The sequence below is a fragment of the Ovis aries genome, chromosome 1 (assembly GCF_016772045.2).
Source record: "Ovis aries strain OAR_USU_Benz2616 breed Rambouillet chromosome 1, ARS-UI_Ramb_v3.0, whole genome shotgun sequence".
Lineage (NCBI taxonomy): Eukaryota > Metazoa > Chordata > Mammalia > Artiodactyla > Bovidae > Ovis > Ovis aries.
The window spans coordinates 51,964,569-51,984,771 of NC_056054.1; the positions used below are offsets into that span (position 1 = coordinate 51,964,569).

Genomic DNA, 20,203 nt, shown 5'->3' on the forward strand with positions numbered 1-20,203 from the left:
ATACATTTGATAGTCTGTTTGTCACTTTACATGCAGGTAATTCTGTTTACCAAGAGTTGGAAGTTGTTATCACAAAGTGGACAGTTTCTTTTCACAGATTTTGAAAAACATAAGCAAGTTCAGTCCTTCATCTTTTAGTAGATTGTTGAATTTCTCTTTTCTTTCAGTGTCTAGCTTAGTAAAATTTAGTTCTGTCAAATTCCTTAAACTGTAAATTGTGTAATTTTTGCTGCTCCTTAACATTTACTCAAGAGTTCCAGTATGGTTTCCAGTTTGATAACTTTAATAAATGCAAGTGGTTACTTTTGTGTATACTGAACTGTTATGAGTATAAAAATAGATTGCAAGGAACAATATCTGATTATATCCTTTCTTTCTATGAATATAAAAATAGTTGCAAATAATATCTGATTATATTTTTATATATCTTTTTGAAGAAATATGAGTAGATTTCAGAAATTAAGACAAATAGTTGAGTAATGGTTTAAAATAGGGTTAGGAAACTTTTTTGTAAAGAGAGTAAATATTTTTGGCTTTGTGGACCATGTGGTTTCCCAGCTCTGCTGTGATAGCAGCAATAGACAATGTGGTCTGACTGTGTTCCAACAGAATTTTATTTATAAAACTGGGGGTACCATAGTGTGCTGACTCTTGGCTCAGAACATTCTAAGAATACTTACAGACAACAGCAGAAAATATAGCATGCTTTCAAGCTAATTTGTTTTGTTCAAGTGAGAATCTTACAAAATGGAGTTCTTCAAGGGAAGATTCCCAGAGACATTCTTGGAGTCTACCAGGGACAGGGAACCAAAGTTGATAAATGAGGCAACTCTTGAATGTAGAGTGATACTATTCATTTTGCCCCTATTGCAATTCCCCAGTTACAAGGTGTTCTGGTGCTTGAAGGTGAGATTTCTGGAACAGTGGTTCTAAGTCTACTACTATCTCTGACTTACTTGTCTTGGAAATATTCCATTTTAGTAGTACAAAGCTACTGATTAGTTTTATTTGCATTGCATTTTTTAAAAATTCCTTTATGATAGGTGTTAAAACATCTGATAATTGACTTAATACAAAAATCAAATTATGGTTGAAGGCATTTAAGTAATGACTTAAACTGTTTTCCTGAATATGGTCAAACAAGTTGCTCTGTTTACTTGTAAATACTTATCAGTATTCTACTTGACTGATGTTTAAATTCCCAAATTTGTTGTAATAAAATTACTCTTTACAGGTACTGAGAAGTCTTTCTCGTTTTGGCTGGAGATCACAACATACAAAAACTGTGGTACAATGTGAGCCAGGATCAGGACTTAGTTTTGGTATATATTTTGTTTTGTGTTTTGATTTTAAACTTGTATTTGTTATATATATATGAAACTTTTTAAAAAGACTTTCTATTTCATTATTTATTTATTATTGGCTGCCACATGGCATATGGGACCTTAGTTCCCTGACCAGGGATTACACCTGTATTCCCTGCAGTGGAAACTGGAGTCTTAACTATTGGATCAACAGAGAAGTCCATATATGCGACTTTTATATGTAATTATCTGGAATATGTTTGTAAACAAATTTAGTAATATCTGTCACCACTTGTAGATTGTTCACTGTTAGTCACACCCATCCTTTCTGATCTTATTTTCTTCTTCAGCTATAGTACCCTATACATACATCTGTCTTAGCAGCATGTATATATATTCCTGCCATTTTTAAGTAGATAAGTTCAGTTCAGTTGCTCAGTCATGTCCGACTCTTTGCGACCCATGAATCACAGCACGCCAGGCCTCCCTGTCCATCACCAACTCCTGGAGTTCACTCAGACTCATGTCCATCGAGTTGGTGATGCCATCCAGCCATCTCTTCCACTGCCATCCTCTTCTCCTCCTGCTGGGGTCCAGCCCAGTGGATCAGGAATTCGAAGTGGGGATGGCATTGGCGAGAAAACTTATTTATTTATTAATATAAGATTTGATTAGGAAAATAGTGTAGTAGGAAAATTAAGTGGAGAAACAAGGCTGAATAACTTGGCTTACAGGGAAGGCCAGTAAAGTTCCAGACAAGGAGCTTGCACCATCTACGTTGGGCCACCAGTGCCACTTGAATATAGAAGGGTGCCCCACCTTAGGCTCCCTTTCTCGTGGGTCTTAAAAGCCAGGACAAGTAAGTCGACTTGGTGAGCCACCCCACTCAGATGGGAATTCAGCCTGAAATTAGAGTAAAGAGTAGAGAGGGAGAGGAGAAAGAGAGAGACACGGGGAGCCAGATTCCCAAGAAACTAGGCCGAGAGACTAGTCTAGAAACTGGTCCATCCTTTATTGTTCAGAAGGTTCTTTATACTTTTGATAATACATGGAGATCAATGGGTAACACAAAGTTATGCAGCGTTAGCAGTCCAGACTTTATCAAAACCAGGCTTTTCTCTCTGCATACCTAATTGTATACAGAAGTCTTAGGTGATTTACATCATCTTCTGGCCAAAAGGGCCAATTAACATTTTACAGCCTTTTTCTGATGAGGGTTTGTTAACTAGAAGACTTACTTGTGTTGATCTTCCCAAAGTCCGGTGCCACTCTCAGAAAGCACTAAAAAAGTTACATTCTTACATAGCAAAGATACAGCAATTTGTAACAAGTAAAGGGAGTACAGTGATTTATAACAAAAGAAAAGTAATTAACTCAAAAGTCTGGTGTTGCTAACATCAAAACTACTATATATCTTTTCTACATCGATTACATGGATTAACATCCTCCCAGGTGCCTAAAAGATAAAGAATATGGAGGCCTGGCAATCATTGAGTCAACAGTGAAAACCCGTCACCAATATGATTTTTAGCTCTTTAGAAAAGGCTCTGTATCTTTAAGATCCTCAGCATTTAAAGGAGTGGTAAAACACAATCTTGTAAATCAATCACAATTATGTTATACCCCTCTGGAATGGCTACTGGGGAAGGGAGCCCAGGTTGTAAAGCCCCCATGTCCTCCATGGTGGCATTAATTGCTCTCAAATCCTGTAAAAGTTGCCATTTACCAAATTTTTCTGAATGACAAAAATAGGAGTGTTCCAGGGGCTATTGGAGGGCTGTCTGCTATTTACCTAATCCTTTTGATGGATCATAGCCCATTTGCAGCATCTGAGAGGTTACTTTATCATCAGGGCTAAAAGTAACACTCCCATTTGAGATAGCACGTCCCTTCCCCACAGGATAAAGGGGAGGGAAGGAACGACATAAGATTGGAAAGTTCCACAGGTATCCTCAAATTGCCAATCTATAATTTTTGCACTTTTGGCTACTGTGGGGCTCTTCTTATCCCCACCAAGTTATTTTCAGTAGTATGTGTGGGCCAGGAGCTGGGCCAGTCTTTTCCTGAATGCAAGAAACATCTGCTCCTGTGTCTAATAACCCCGCAATAGACTTGCCATTAATCAGGATAGTTTTCATAGGACGTTTCTGAGTAATTTCTGTTATCCAAAAAACCGTATCGCTAGACCCAAATCCTTTCTCCTGCCTTTCACTCTGAGTAGCTATGTGCCCTATGGCAGTGCAGTAAGGCAAAAGCAAAAGCTGTGCTATTCTTTGTCCCTGATGAATTTGGAATTTAGTTGAGGTGAAATCATTATCTGGATTTCTCCTGTATAATCTGAGTCAACTACTCCAGGGATAATTGTGAGACCTTGCATAGCTATGGAACTTCTGCCTAATATAATTCCCACTAAACCTGTTGGTAATGGGCCTTTAACTCCTGCAGGGATTTTTATAGTGGGGCTATCTGGTGTTAATATTGTTGAGGTGGTGGAACTGAGGCCCAGTCCTGCGCTGCCTGGGGTTGCTCTGATGAGTTCTGCGACAGGACGAAGGGAATGAATGGGTTCAGTGAAGCTGCCCCAATTGTTGTCGGGGCCTGGGGCTGGCCCCTCAATCCGTTCCCGACTGCTGGTTAGGCCCAGAAAAGCTCCATTTCTATGGAATTGTGACCTACATTCTTTTGCCCAATGATATCCTTTTTGACAAGGGCAGAGAGACCTGGGAGATTAGCAGACACAGCTGGGAGGAAGAATTCGGCAGAGAAGAACCGCTGCTTTTGGGGACAAGCGCGCATAAAGTGCCCTTCCCGTCCGCAAGAGAAGCAGGCCTTGAATAAACCAATATTCTGGCCTGGACTACTGGAATGACTCTTTGACAGGTTATTCCTGTTTGTAAAAAGGCCTGTACTGCCTGCTGATAAGAATTTCCTTTTATGGCTGCAGCTATGGCAATGCCCTGCATCATTGCTGGTCCTACATCTGCACATTGCCTGATATAATCTATTATTTGCCCAGCTTTTTTTAATAGGACGTAGAATAGCCTGGCAGGTAGAATTAGCATTTTCAAATGCCAGTGTTTTATCAGTATTCCAGCTGCCTCAGTATTGGAAATTACTCTGTGGACTGCCTCTGCAAGTCTTGATATAAAGTCATCATATGGCTCTTCTGGTTTTGTTTAACATTTGAGAAGGAAGAGGTTGATTCTTTTTCCCTTCAGGTAACAAGCGCCAAGCCCGAGGCGCAGGCGGTTGGTTTAGAGTGTTTCTGTCTAATCCCATCTGATCTCTAAGTGTTCCAAAATCATTAGTCCCTTAACCTTTTTACAATGTATCTTGGGCCGTATCTTTGATTAGCATCAAGCCTGTTTTGGGGCAAGATCTTCATATTCAGCTCTCCAAAGTACATATTGCCCTCCAGACAGACAAGCTTTAGCGACTGTCTTCCAGTCATAGGGTGTCATCCATTTTCCCTGCTAAAGCCTCTACCAATGATACAGTGTACGGGGCTTTAGGCCCATACAGCCTAAGCCTGTTTGAGTTCTTATCATTTTCATTGGAATGGGTTCCCAGTGGGGGCTCCTCCCCACCACTTCTATCAAATATTATGGGGAGACAAGCCTCAAGGTGGGGTCAAATTCATCATTGGGGCTAGAAAACCCTTCTTCGGGGAACTTCTAGTGGAGACCTCACCCTTACAGGGAGGAGGGGGGGCAAGGGGTGTCCTATGTCACTTTCTTCATACTTTGGGGATTTTTTATCTGTTTGGTGTTTAGATCTTATGGATGTTTTATCTGGGGATGTCTGCCTTAAGCTCCTAGAGGCGTATGACGTGATAGGGACATTTCTCTTGAGCCTCTGGAAGCAGAAGGCTTAATTGAGGAAATCTTGAGTTCCTGGGAGCAGGTGGTCTGGTTGGGAAGTTTCTCTTAAACTCCTTGGAGCAGATGATCTAATTGGAGAAGTTTCTCTTAAACTCCTTGGGGCAGGTGATCTAATTAGAGAAGTTTCTCTTAAACTCCTTGGAGCATCTTTATTTAATAAAGGCCAATCCTCATCAGAATGATCTTGAGTTACTTCCTCTTCCAAATCTTCTCATCTGAAAACTGGTCTTTTTTCTCATCTCTATCTTTTTTTCCTGGGCAGTCATTGCAGCTAACATTTCATTCAACTGCCGATAGCTAGGTATAGCCTCCTTTTCCTCACTCTCCTCTTCGAAAGATACCTTTTCCTCTGCACTTTCCTCTTTAAGATGTACTTTTTCAGATTCAGGGCAGGGTCTAGAGCGTCCCTAATTATATTCCATAAGGAAAGGTGTCAGTAGGCACATTTTCTGAGCCATGTTCAGCATGGTAAATTTTTAATTGTTTCCCTCTCCCAAGTATCTAAGTTAACAGTGCCCTCTTCTGGAAACCAAGGACACTGTTCTTGTACAAATGAAAAAATGAATGATATTGGATTTCTTAACTTTAATTCCTCATTTAGTTAGCAACTGCAAGATTACTCCTATAAAAAGCTGTCTTTCTTTTGATTCACTGTTACCCATGTCAGAAAATTAAGTCTTATAGAAAAGTCTGCCTTGACAAAAGGTTTTACCTTAGCCAAGGGGGTTTTTAACCCGAAGAAAGGAGGTTTCTTTCAACCTCTAGAAAACCAGGTTTCTCTTAAACCCTTCAACACTTCCCACTCCTACTCACCCTGTCTATCCTACAGGGGTCTGCAGCACCCTGAGTGGGGTCCTAGCCATCCCAAACACTCAACACTGGGGAGTAACCGAAAGTACTCCAGGGGGAGTTAAATCACTCCGGGGAGCAACAGAGTGCTCCAGGGGAGCTTTTGCTCAGAAGAACCTACCTTCGAAGAGCCTGTTCAGGCGCCACTTGCCAGGACAGCCGGTGGATCCAGGGGAATTCGGAAGCAGGGACGGCGTTGGCGAGGAAAAATTATTTATTTATTAATGTAAGATTAGATTAGGAAGAAATAGTGTAGTAGGAAAATTAAGTGGAGAAACAAGGCTGAATAACTTGGCTTACAGGGAAGGCCAATAAAGTTCCAGACAAGGAGCTTGCACCATCTACGTTGGGCCACCAGCGCCCACTTGAATATAGAAGGGTGCCCTGCCTTAGGCTCTCTTTCACGTGGGTCTTAAAAGCCAGGACAAGTAAGTCGACTTGGTGAGCCACCCGCTCCAGATGGGAATTCAGCCTGAAATTAGAGTAAAGAGGAGAGGGAGGGACAGGGAGAAGAGAGAGAGACACGAGGGGAGCCAGATTCCCAAGAAACTAGGCCGAGAGACTAGTCTGAGAAACTGGTCCATGCTTTGTTGTTCAGAAGGCTTTTATACTTTTGATAATACATGGAGATCAATGGGTAGCACAAAGTTATGCAGCGTTAGCAGTCCAGACATTTATCAAAACCAGGCTTTTCTCTGCATACCTAATTGTATACAGAAGTCTTAGGTGATTTACATCATCTTCTGGCCAAAAAGGGCCAATTAACATTTTACAGCCTTTTTCTGATAAGGGTTTGTTAACTAGAAGACTGACTTTTGTTGATCTTCCCAAAGTCCGGTGCCACTCTCAGAAAGCACTAAAGAAAATTACATTCTTACATAGCAAAGATACAGCAATTTGTAACAAGTAAAGGGAGTGCAGTGATTTATAACAAAAGAAAAGTAATTAACTCAAAAGTCTGGTGTTGCTAACATCAAAACTATTATATATCTTTTTCTACATCCCGATTACATGGATTAACATCCTCCCAGGTGCCTAAAAGATAAAGAATATGGAGGCCTGGCAGCAATCATTGAGTCAGCAGTGCCCATCACCAATATAATTTTTAGCTCTTTAGAAAAGGCTCTATATCGTTAAGATGCTTTTTAAGCTTTGTGCCTCTCTTGGTTGGGGGCTGTAAGCAACTCACAAGCTGTAAGAGGTCCTGGGAACCTGTTAGGCAAGCTAGAGAGTTATCAGAGGGGGTTTAAGCTGAAACATCCCTTTCAAATGCAGAAGACTAAAGCCCTGATTAGATTTTCCCAGAGAATATCGGAAGAGTGGAAAAGCAGGCAGATTCTTATTATGGGGGAGTAGATGCTCAGGAAATTCCAGGGGAAACCTGAGGTCTGATTAGCCTTGCCATCAGGGCTCTGCCGCATGACCTTGTCACAGGTGGAATTCCTCATGCTGGCTCCCAGCATCCTCCTGCCCTAATCCCTCCCAGGACTGGGGTTCCAGTGAGTCAACTCTTCACATGAGGTGGCCAAAGTATCGGAGTTTCAGCTTCATCAGTCCTTCCAATGAACATCCAGGACTGATCTCCTTTAGGATAGACTGGTTGGATCTCCTTGCAGTGAAAGGGACTCTCGAGTCTTCTCCAACACCACAGTTCAAAAGCATCAATTCTTCGGCACTCAGCTTTCTTCACAGTCCAACTCTCACATCCATACATGATCACTGGAAAAACCATAGCCTTGACTAGACATACCTTTATTGGCAAAGTAGTATCTCTGCTTTTCAATATGCTGTCTAGGTTGGTTATAACCTTCCTTCCAAGGAGTAAGCGTCTTTTAATTTCATGGCTGCAATCACCATCTGCAGTAATTTTGGAGGCACCCAAATTAAGTCTGACACTGTTTCCCCATCTATCTGCCATGAAGTGATGGGGCCAGATGCCATGATCTTCGTTTTCTGAATGTTGAGCTTTAAGCCTTTTTCTCTCTTTCACTTTCATCAAGAGGCTTTTTAGTTCCTCATTCTGCCATAAGGGTGGTGTCATCTGCATATTTGAGGTTATTGATATTTCTCTCAGCAGTCTTCATTCCAGTTTGTGCTTCTTCCAACCCAGCGTTTGCCCAGCGTTTCTCATGATGTACTCTGCATATAAGTTAAATAAGCAGGGTGACAATATACACCCTTGATGTACTCCTTTTCCTATTTAGAACCAGTCTGTTGTTCCATGTCCAGTTCTAACTGTTGCTTCTTGACCTGTATATAGGTTTCTCAAGAGGCAGGTAGGGTCTGGTATTCCTATCTCTTTCAGAAATTTCCAGTTTATTGTAATCCACAGAGTCAAAGGCTTTGGCATAGTCAGTAAAGCAGAAATAGATGCTTTTCTGGAACTCTCTTGCATTTTCCATGATCCAGCTGATGTTGGTAATTTGATCTCTGGTTCCTCTGCCTTTTCTAAAACCATCTTGAACATCTGGAAATTCACGGTTCACGTACTGCTGAAGCCTGGTTTGGAGAATTTTGAGCATTACTAGTGTGTGAGATGAGTGCAATTGTGCGGTAGTTTGAGCATTCTTTGGCATTGCCTTTCTTTGGGGTTGGAATGAAAAGTGACCTTTTCCAGTCCTGTGGCCACTGCTGAGTTTTGCAAACTTGCTGGCATATTGAGTGCAGCACTTTCACAGCATCATCTTTCAGGATTTGAAACAGCTCCACTGGAATTCCATCACCTCCACTAGCTTTGTTCCTAGTGATGCTTTCTAAGGCCCACTTGACTTCACATTCCAAGATGTCTGGCTCTAGATTAGTGATCACATCATCATGATTATCTGGGTCCTGAAGATCTTTTTCGTACAGTTCTTCTGTGTATTCTTGACACCTCTTCTTAATATCTTTCATAAATAACAAATTGACTGTTTTGTGAATAGTCTTCAACTTAGAAAAGCATGCAACAAATATTTCTTAAACATTATTAGATACACATTGCTAGGTTCTACTAATAAGCCAGAGTCTAGTTTGGCCATCATATATGGAACAGCAGTTTGTTGCTAAATGTGGTTCTTAGTCTTGGGATTGAGCCATGTGTGTTGGGGAAAACAGAATAACATTTTTCCCCAAAAAATGAGACCAGGCAAAGAATATGAAATAATAACACTTTTTGTATCCTTTGCCCCAGAGATTTTTTTAGAAGTATTACTGTTTCTCTAGTTTAAAAACCATTTTCTCAATTCACCTGGTTTCAGAAAAATTAAGGCAGCTGAGATAATGAAGTCATACCCTGAAAAATAACAAACTCAAAACTCCCTAGGGTTAACATTTTCAGTTTTTATTTTTAAGATTGTCAGCATCCATATAAAGTTTTTTCAACAGATTTAAGTGAAAAGTTCACGTCAGTGTGAGGATAGCAGTTTGGGACACTGTATCTTCTTATTTTCTTATTGAGATATTAACATAGGTTTGGTATCATTGCTATTTAGTTTCAGTTTGTCACATACAGATTCATACCCAGTAGTAAGAGACTAGCAGTAGAAATCTGTGGCGATTTGGTGAGTGACAGAGGATGAGATAGATATAAGTGTTTCAGAGGGAGATTGTGGAGATCAAGTAAAGGAACAGTGATAACACCTGTGACCAGTTGCACCTATCTGTAAGACAAGGTTTATTTGAAGATTAAATTATATGACATAGGTGAAATCCTAGCATATAGTGATGGGATCAAAGTACGTTCTCAAACAGTACATAATATATCCTAGTCTTCCCTACCCTTTGCCACTCACAATCTTGATATGTTGTTGTGCAGTCGCTAAGTTGTGTCTGACTGTTTTTGACCCTATGGACAGCAGGACGCCAGGCTTCCCTGTCCTTCACTGGCTCCCAGAGTTTGCTCAAATTCCTGTGCATTGAGTTGGTAATGCTACCTAACCATTTCATCCTCTGCTGTACTCTTCTTTTGCCTTCAATCTCTCCCAGCATCCAGGTCTTTCCCAATGAATCAGCTCTTCGCATCAAGTGGCCAAAGTACTGAATCTTCAGCATCAGTCCGTCCATGAGCATTCAGGGCTGATTTCCTTTAGGACTGACTGGCTTGATCTCCTTGCTCTCCAAGGGACTGTTCAAGAATTTTCTCAGCATGATTCAAAGCACCAATTCTCCATCACTCAGCCTTCTGTATGGTCCAACTCTCACATCCGTACATGACTACTGGAAAAACCATAGCTTTGACTAGATGGACCTTTGTTGGGCAAAGTAGTGTCTTTGCTTTTTAATATGCTGCCTAGGTTTGTCATAGCTTTCCTTCCCAAAAGGAGCAGAAAGAAAGAAAGTGAAGTCACTCAGTACTGTCTTTGCAACCCCATAGACTGTAGCCTGCCAGGCTCCTCCACCCATGGGATTTTCCAGGCAAGAGTACTGGAGTGGGTTGCCATTTCTTTCTCCAGAGGATCTTCCTGACCCAGGGATCAAACCTGGGTCTCCCACATTGTAGGCAGATGCTTTATCAGGCCACCAGGGAAGCCTTGCTCCAAGGAGCAAGCATCTTTTAATTTCATGGCTATAGTCACCGTCAGCAGTGGAATCCAAGGGGGGAAAAAAAAATCTCTTACTGCTTCTACTTTTCCCCCTTCTATTTGCCACTGAGTGATGGGACTGGATGCCATGATCTTCATTTTTTGAATGCTGAATTTTAAACTAGCTTTTTCACTGTCCTCTTTCACCCTCATCAAGAGACTGTTTAGTTCCTCTTCACTTTCTACCATTAGAGTGGTATCATTTGCATATCTGTGGTTGTTGCATATCCGGTGATCTTGATTACAATTTAGGATTCATCCAGCCAGTATTTCAGTCCAGTATTCCACATGATGTACCCTGCATATAAGTGAAATAAACACAGTGACAATATATAGCCTTGATATACTCCTTTCTCAATTTGGAACCAGCTCATTCTTCCATGTTAGGTTTTAATTATTGCTTCTTGACCTGCATACAGGTTTCTCAGGAGACAGGTAAGGTAGTTTGCTATTCCTATCTCTTTAAGAATTTTCCACAGTGTGTTGTGATCTACACAGTCAAAGATGTTTGTGTAGTCAATGAAGCAGAAGTCGATATTTTTTGGCATTCCCTTGCTTTCTCTATGATCCAACAAATGTTGGCACTTTGATCTCTGGTTCCTCTGCTTTTTCTAAATCCAGCTTGAATATCTGGAAGTTCTCAGTTCATGTACTGCTGAAGCCTAGCTTGAAGGATTGTGAGCATAACCTTACTAGGATGCAGAATGAATGCAATTGTACAGTAGTTTGAACATTGCCCTTTTGGAATGAAAACTGACCTTTTCCAGTCCTGTGGCCACTGCTGAATTTTCCAAATGTTGTTGACATATTGAGTGCAGCACTTTAACAGCATCAGTTTTATAATTTGAAATAGCTCAGCTGGAATTCCATCACCTCAACTAGCTTTGTTGGTGGTAATGCTCCCTAAGGCCTGCTTGACTTCACACTCCAGGATATCTGACTCTAGGTGAGTGACCACCCCATTGTGGTTATGTGGGTCATTAAGACCTTTTTGGTATAGTTCTTCTGTGTATTCTTACCACCTCTTCTGCTTCTGTTAGGTCTTTACCATTTTTGTCCTTTATCATGCTCATCCTTGCATGAAATGTTCCCTTGATATATCCAGTTTTCTTGAAGAGATCTCTAGTCTTTCCTATTTTATTGTTTCTCTACTTTTCATTGTTCAGTTAAGAAGGCTTTCTTTTCTCTTCTTGATATTCTCTGGAACTCTGGATTTTATCTGTAAAATGAGATATTTGATTTTAGGCTATTGAATACCAAATTTCTAATGTCTTTTATATTTCATTTCACACATCCTATACAAATTATTGCTATAGTCCTAAACATTCTTATTTTTCATTCTTACCTTTCTGTCTTTTCTTTCATTCTTCTTGCCCAAAACATCATATATCGCTCTTAAATTTTACCTATCCTTTAATGTTGGATGCAACTATAATAAAACTGCATGTTAGTGCAGAATTGAAAAAATCAGTAGTAATTGGCTTCTGTGCTTAGTCCAGCCACCTATTTCTTTCATTAATTTAAGAATCCTTCCCACCACTTTTGTCAGTTGCTTTGGGCTCCTTTGTAAACTTAAGTTATCTGAGTTTAAAGGAGGAGTAAAATTGAAGTTATGGTATTCTTATGATATTTTGTACAAGTTTAATTGGTGTATGGTCACTTGTCATGTCTTACCTCCTAATAGATTGATTCTTGAGGTCAGGATATGTCTTACATATTAGTTTCATTTCAGTATTAGTAAACATATGATTCTGCTTCAGAGTTAAGAATAAGAAAAATTGTTTTTACTTTAATACTGGGAAGAGAAAACTTGTTTGTATCTGTTACTCATTTGTAAAAGCGAAAATCTTACCTACCTTTTTGGCATTAATATTGACATAGATTTAATTATATGGTACAGTGAAATCTTGAGTAGTCTGAAAGCACATTGCACTGTAACTTTCTGGCTATCAAAGGTGAAAGTCTCCATTATAATTATAAATATCTACATACTGACTCAGAGAAGGCAATGGCACCCCACTCCTATATTCTTGCCTGAAAATCCCATGGATGGAGGAGCCTGGTAGGCTGCAGTCCATGGGGGCGCTAAGGTCAGACATGACTGAGCGACTTCACTTTCACTTTGCACTTTCATGCTTTGAAGAAGGAAGTGGCAACCCACTCCAGTGTTCTTGCCTGGAGAATCCTAGGGACGGCGGAGCCTGGTGGGCTGCCGTCTATGGGGCTGCAGAGTCAGACACGACTGAAGCACCTTAGCAGCAGCAGCACATACTGACTTCATTTTCTCAACTCATTGTTCTATTTAAATATTTTAAAAATAACTTTCCCTTAGAATTCACTGAACAACAGAAAGAATTTCAAGCCACTGCTCCCTAAATTTGCCAGGGAGGAAATAATTCCAGTTGCTGCAGAATATGATAAAACCGGCAAGGTAGGTATATGCACTTTTAGGAGTGAAAGTCTGTGACAAATTTTACAAGATTTTAAATATAAGTAGATTTTAAATATAACTTTTTCTCTATTATTATTATATTTCTTTCAGTACCCTGTCCCATTAATTAAAAGAGAGCTTGGTTTAATGAATACACGCATTCCAGAAAGTTGTGGTAAGCTTTCTTTTTTAATCCTAGCATGCATATGAACAAGAAAACTCTAAAACTCTGTTCAGTCATTCTTTCAAATATTTGTCACCATTAAATGGTTTTGTACCTATGTGCCCCCTGTATAGTGGAGAAGGCAATGGCACCCCACTCCAGTACTCTTGCGTGGAAAATCCATAGTAGAGCCAGATAGGCTGCAGTCCATGGGGTTGCGAAGAGTCGGACACGACTGAGCAACTTCACTTTCACTTTTCACTTTCATGCATTGGAAGGAAATGGCAACCCACTCCAGTGTTCTTGCCTGGAGAATCCCAGGGACGGCGGAGCCTGGTGGACTGCGTCTGTGGGGTCGCACAGAGTCAGACACCATTGAAGCGACTTACCAGCAGCAGCCCCTGTATAGACTTCTGTTTGCCAGCTTTTAGAAGCCTTGTACTCAACAATCAGAGGCATTCTTCCTTCTTTATAACTGGTTCCAAAGTGGGGTTTCCTTGTTAGCTCAGATGGTAAAGAATCTGCCTGCAATGCTGGAGACTGAAGTTCAATCCCTGGGTCAGGAACATCCCTGGAGAAGGAAATGCAACCCACTCAATTATTCTTGCCTGGAGAATGCCATGGACAGAGGAGCCTGGCAGGCTAAAAATCCCAGTCGACCTAGTGATTAAATCACAATGTTAACTTAATCCTTGTTAATTCCCTGTCTAGGTTGGTTGAGTTGTTGCTTTTAAATTCTACTTTCAATTCTACATTTAATTGAGACTTTCACTCCTTTCCTCAAAGGGTCAAACTTTTAGCAAAGTTGAATCAAATTTTTACAAAATCAAGGTGAAGCAGGAAGACAGGTCCACATTACAAATAGTAAGAGAGCTTTTAGAAATTTTAAAACTAATTTTAGCTTTATATAGCAAAGTATACTTTGTTACTGTACTGGCAAAATCTTTTAATTTATTGTGTTATAGATATTGTATTTGTAAATTTGCTTTTAAGATTAAGTTAACCTAATTGTTATATTGCAAGTCATTTAAATAATTTGCCTTTATTTCTGTTGAGATATGCTATGTATTACAGTGGGCTCTTAAAACATTTTGATATCGTAGGAGGTCTTGGACTTGGAAGTTTTGATAGCTGTTTAATTAGTGAAGAATTGGCTTATGGATGTACAGGGGTTCAGACTGCTATTGAAGCAAATTCTCTAGGGGTAAGTTATTTAGAAAATTAATTGGCTAACTGAGCTGTGGTTAATGAAAAATCCTGCTAGGTTAGGTTAGTTGGCAGAACACAGTTTTCTTCTAAAAACAAACGAACAAACAAACCCACAAGGTTCTGCGGTGAAGCCTGGATTTTTACTTCATGAGTTGATTGTTCTGACCCTGTTGTGTTTAGTACTGGGAGTCCTGCCTGTCCTTGTGGGAAACTGTACACTTGGCTGTGGCTTCAGTGGCAATTCTTAGATAAGGTCATTCAGGAGAAGGATAGGGATGACTTTGCCACTGCTGGCAATGCTGAAGTTTAGTGAATAAGTCTTAGGAGACCTGATCATATGTACCATGTCATTTATTATAAATTTAATTATTTATCTGTGCATTTTACTACAGTAGATGTTTACATGTTACATTACGAACAAGTCCTATATAACTTAGTTGTATGTGCATACTTGGATTAACAGATTTATATCCTTGTGGTGTTAGCTCTCTGACTTAGAGGCAGAATAAAGGCCATTTCTTTGGGCTTACACTTGGGAAAAATAGTTGTCTTGTTTTGAATTATAGTGTTATATTTGAATTTACTAGGAATTCCCTGGAAGTCCAGTGGTTTCAACTCTGAGTTTTCACTGCTCCGAGGGCCTTTAGTCACTGGTTGGGAAACTAAAACCCCACAAGCTGTGCAGCGAGGCCAGAAATAAAGAAAGAATTGACATACCTAATTTTAAAATATCTTGCTTTTTAATGTCACTTCCTTTGGTTGACAGCAAATGCCTGTTATTATTGCTGGAAATGATCAACAACAAAATATTTGGGAGAATGACTGAGGAGCCATTAATGTGTGTGAGTATATGCAGCAGCTACTTTATTTCACATTTAAGAAAGGAATAAAAATAGAAGAAGAAAGGAATAAGCGTGCTCTTTTCCTTTTCAGTCTGTATATATACATTGGGCTATGTAACATGTTAACAAAAGCAACATATTTAGGTACAGTAGTGTTTCTGGGATGCCAAAAGTTTCATAAAATTATTCTCTTGCCTGTTTCAGAAAAAACCTACTTATGATGTTTCTAGGATGCCAGAAAAGTATCATAAGAATCCTCTAACTTATTTCCAGGCAAGAAATATCTACTTAATGGAGCACTCTGGAGCTCTCGAACTGAGTAGCTGTGTGTCAGGAAGTTCAGATCGAATATATAACTCTAGGTGTTTGAACTAATAGTTTATTGAACTAATAAGAAATTAATATGACTGACAAGGTAACTGTTGAATGACTGAGTGACTTCAGGAGAGAGTTATAGATTTTATTTAATTTTCTAGATTTACTCTAATTTTTAAATTGGATTTTTAAAGATATTTTCATACATTTTACACACATGCATACTGAGTTTTATTTTGAAAGTGACTTTACATAAGGATTTTTTCTTTCTTTTGGGTATTAGTGAAACAGATTTCAGTCTAGGGTCTGATTGTGATACTGAAACATAGTAAATGGTTATTAGTTTTGAGCTACTTGTGAGAATCAGTCTGAAAGAATAGAAAGTAACATTTGAAAATATTTTAAGTTTATTTCAGGGCCTAAATTTCAGGCAAACTAATAAAAGACATTTATATGTATTTCCTACTTAATTGTCCAATTTGTTTCCAGCAAATGAGAAGTTTCTTAGAAGGCTAAATTTCAATATTATCTAAGAATTGTGTGAAACATCCAGGTTCTTTTCTTGTAATGTATAAAATGTTAGAAACAAGCTAAAAATTGTAGCATAGAGAGATGGTTAGAAGAACTTAATGTACTGATAAGAGTATTTGTAATTATCTTATTAGTTATAAATAGGTATTTCTAAAATAGTAAAGTCTTATAAAAGCAGTTTAAATATTTTAAACATTCCTTTGACAGTTTTGTTTGTTATTCATATCTTTAATATATGTAAAAATATACTCATTCTAGTCACTAAAATATTGCGATCTCTGAATTAATAACAGTTTGCTGTACATTTTCCCCCTTCTAGCTCATAATATACTCAAATATGTATCTAGTGCAATTGATATACTCAAATATAAAGCCAAGGGTGAACATGAAAATAATCAATAGGTATATTAATTCAAAGTGTTGCTTAATTTATACTGTTTCAGTTAATGCCCAATAATGTTTATAAAATTATAGTATTATTGTTTTTAAACTTTCTAGAAATTAATATTTAAAATTTTCCTGATTATGAAAATCATATAGAAGATTTAGAAAGATATGAAGAACAAAAATGTCTGTAATCCCTCAGATATGAAGTTAACTGGTATAACTGTCTTACTGTATTACTGTATATTCTATTTGATTTTTAATACATACAGATGTATTTTTCATGGTTATGGTCATATGTGCAGTTTTATATCCTTTTAATATAATAAGCACTTTTATGCTCTACTTTTAAATACTGTGATATTTTTACTACATAATATACTATCTAATTGATATACTATAAATTATTTCACTAGTCCATATTATTGAATATTTAAATTCCTTAGATTGTTGCTTTTAAAAATAATGTCATGGTAAAAATTTATACAGAAAAAGATAAGTCTTTGGGCTTAACTTTACAGGGTTAGTACATATTTGTAAGACTTAATCTCTTGCCAGATCGTGTGATCAGTTATACTCTTTTGAGGATATGAGAACAGAAATAAATAAGGGTAACACTATAATTATTTTTTATTGGAGTATAATTTCTTTACAGTGTTTATAGTTTCTGCTGTATAATGAAGTGTATCAGCTATATGTACTCAACACATATATCCCCTCCTCTTAGACCTTCCTCCTATTCCCTCCATCCCACCCCTCTAGGTTATCACAGAGCAAGGAGCTGTATAATTATTTTTCAATACCACTTAGTACAGAAAAATTTTCCAAAAATCAAACTAACTGCATTATTGTGTATATATATATATATATATATATATATATATATATATGTATATATATATATATAAAATAAGAAACCTATTTCTTTTTTAAAATTGGGTGAAATTTTTAAACAGCATATACCTAAAATATATACAATATTAGATGGCTAGAAACAAGTATTAGACTGTTAGAACAAGCTTGTCATAGGCAAGACCTTCAGTAAACTTATTTGTCCAAACATGGTCTAAGAACTTTGAAGTGTCTGAAAAATCCTAACAGTGGTAAAGAAAACTCTTGTCATAAAAGCATGCATTTCCAGTGGAACTGGGAAGTATTAATAGCTGAAATGTAACTGAAACAATGCTAAAGTTGAGGTCCCAAGACCTATCTTCAAGCAATGTAGTAGCAGTAGGATCTTATATAGTTACTTAGCTTCAAAATCTCTTCTGAAAATAGGGCATATAACAGCTTAGAAGCATACAGTAAGATAAAGTACTTATGTTTTTATAAGAATATCTTCACATAGTGTCCCTTTTGCAATATAATAGAGAAATTTCTTTCATAGCTAATACCAGGGGAAACTTTGTTTCTCTTTAACTTCCATTCATTCATCCATCCATTCACTTAATATCTGAATTCCTTGCTATATGCCAGTTTACACTTACAGATAGAATTTTTTGTTTTGGTAAGTAGGAAGCATAGAGCCAGTTTTATAGTCCTCTGTTAGTAATTATCTGAACTTCAAAGCATGTGTTATAGTATATTATTCTTCTAGTTTACTTTTACTTCACTGTGATTTAAAAAAAAAAAAACATGTAATATATAAACTACCTCCAGTCCCTTTAGAGTGTAAGACCAAACAAGTTAGTAATTTAATAGAGAACAATGCAAAATTCCTTAGTAAAATCTACAAAAATAATGTGGTAGCATCATCACTAATAAGTTTATAATGTTATTCTCATTCTTCTAAATTTGTGAATACTGTGTACCAGGTGGACTTAGAATAAAACAGCGAATAAAACTGGGCTCCTGCTCACAACACTGGTAGACCCTCAGATCCTTACCCAAATTGTATTATTATATTTGTATTATTGTATCATAGGATTTATACAATTATGCAAAATAAATTATTCATAAATAAATAGTTATGAATAAAAGAATATTATTGTAATATATTCTCCTACTATTGAAGAATATTAATATCCTTAAGAATACTAAATTAATATCTTTTAAGACAATTAATCTTTTGTATAATAGTAGAGAATACTACTTTAATATATTTATATAAAAATAAATACTAATTTTCTTGAATTACAGTGTGGTAATGAAGACATTTTCTTGGTAAAACTCTATTAGTCTTCGCCCTGCTTCATTCTGCATTTCAAGGCCAAATCTGCCTGTTATTCCAGGTGTTTCTTGACTTCCTACTTTGCATTCCAGTCCCTGTAATGAAAAGGACATCGTTTTGGGTGTTAGTTCTAAAAGGTCTTGTAGGTCTTCATAGAACCGTTCAAATTCAGCTTCTTCAGCATTACTGGTTGGGGCATAGACTTGGATAACTGTGATATTGAATGGTTTGCCTTGGAAACAAACAGAGATCATTCTGTCGTTTTGAGACTGTATCCAAGTTCTGCATTTCGGACTCTTTTGTTGACCATGATGTCTATTCCGTTTCTTCTGAGGGATTCCTGCCTGCAGTAGTAGATATAATGGTCATCTGAGTTAAATTCACCCATTCCAGTCCATTTTAGTTCGCTGATTCCTAGAATGTCGGTCACCCTTGCCATCTGTTGTTTGACCACTTCCAATTTGCCTTGATTCATGGACTTGACATTGCAGGTTCCTATGCAATATTGCCCTTTACAGCATAGGACCTTGCTTCTATCACCAGTCACATCCACAACTAGGTATTGTTTTTGCTTTGGTTCCAAACACCCTCTTCCAACAACACAAGAAGACTCTACACATGGACGTCACCAGATGGTCAACACTGAAATCAGATTGATTATATTCTTTGCAGCCAAAGATGGAGAACCTCTATACAGTCAACAAAAACAAGACCAGGAGCTGACTGTGGCTCAGATTTTGAACTCCTTATTACCAAATTCAGACTTAAGTTGAAGAAAGTAGGGAAAAGCACTAGACCATTCAGGTATGACATAAATCAAATCCCTTATGATTATACAGTGGAAGTGAGAAATAGATTTAAGGGCCTGGATCTGATAGATAGAGTGCCTGATGAACGATGGATGGAGGTTCATGACATTGTACAGGAGACAGGGATCAAGACCATCCCCATGGAAAAGAAATGCAAAACAGCAAAATGGCTGTCTGGGAGGCCTTACAAATAGCTGTGAAAAGAAGAGAAGTGAAAAACAAAGGAGAAAAGGAAAGATATAAGCATCTGAATGCAGAGTTCCAAAGAATAGCCAGAAGAGTTAAGAAAGCCTTCAGCAATCAATGCAAAGAAATAGAGGAAAATAACAGAATGGGAAAGACTAGAGATCTCTTCAAGAAAATTAGAGATACCAAGGGAACATTTCATGCAAAGATGGGCTCTATAAAGGACAGAAATGGTCTGGACCTAACAGAAGCAGAAAATATTAAGAACAGGTAGCAAGAATACACAGAAGAATTGTACAAAAAGATCTTCACAACCCATATAATCACGATGGTGTGATCACTCATCTAGAACCAGACATCTTGAAATGTGAAGTCAAGTGGGCCTTAGAAAGCATCACTAGGAACAAAGCTAGTGGAGGTGATGGAATTCCAGTTGAGCTATTTCAAATCCTGAAAGATGATGCTGTGAAAGTGCTGCACTCAATATGCCAGCAAGTTTGGAAAACTCAGCAGTGGCCGCAGGACTGGAAAGGTCACTGTTCATTCCAATCCCAAAGAAAGGCAGTTCTC

At 38.1% G+C, this 20,203-nt stretch overlaps 1 protein-coding gene and 1 long non-coding RNA gene across 2 annotated transcripts in view; both read left to right on the plus strand.

The window, feature by feature from the left end:
* Window positions 1–20,203, plus strand: part of ACADM (acyl-CoA dehydrogenase medium chain) — an 88,844-nt gene that overhangs the window by 52,705 nt on the left and 15,936 nt on the right. The gene's annotated exons all lie outside the window — the stretch shown is intronic.
* On the plus strand, window positions 1,234–15,325 carry LOC114112993 (uncharacterized). Its single transcript, XR_006059839.2, has 5 exons — window positions 1,234–1,322; window positions 12,926–13,024; window positions 13,136–13,199; window positions 14,291–14,391; window positions 15,163–15,325. It is a non-coding gene; the product is annotated as an uncharacterized LOC114112993 (long non-coding RNA).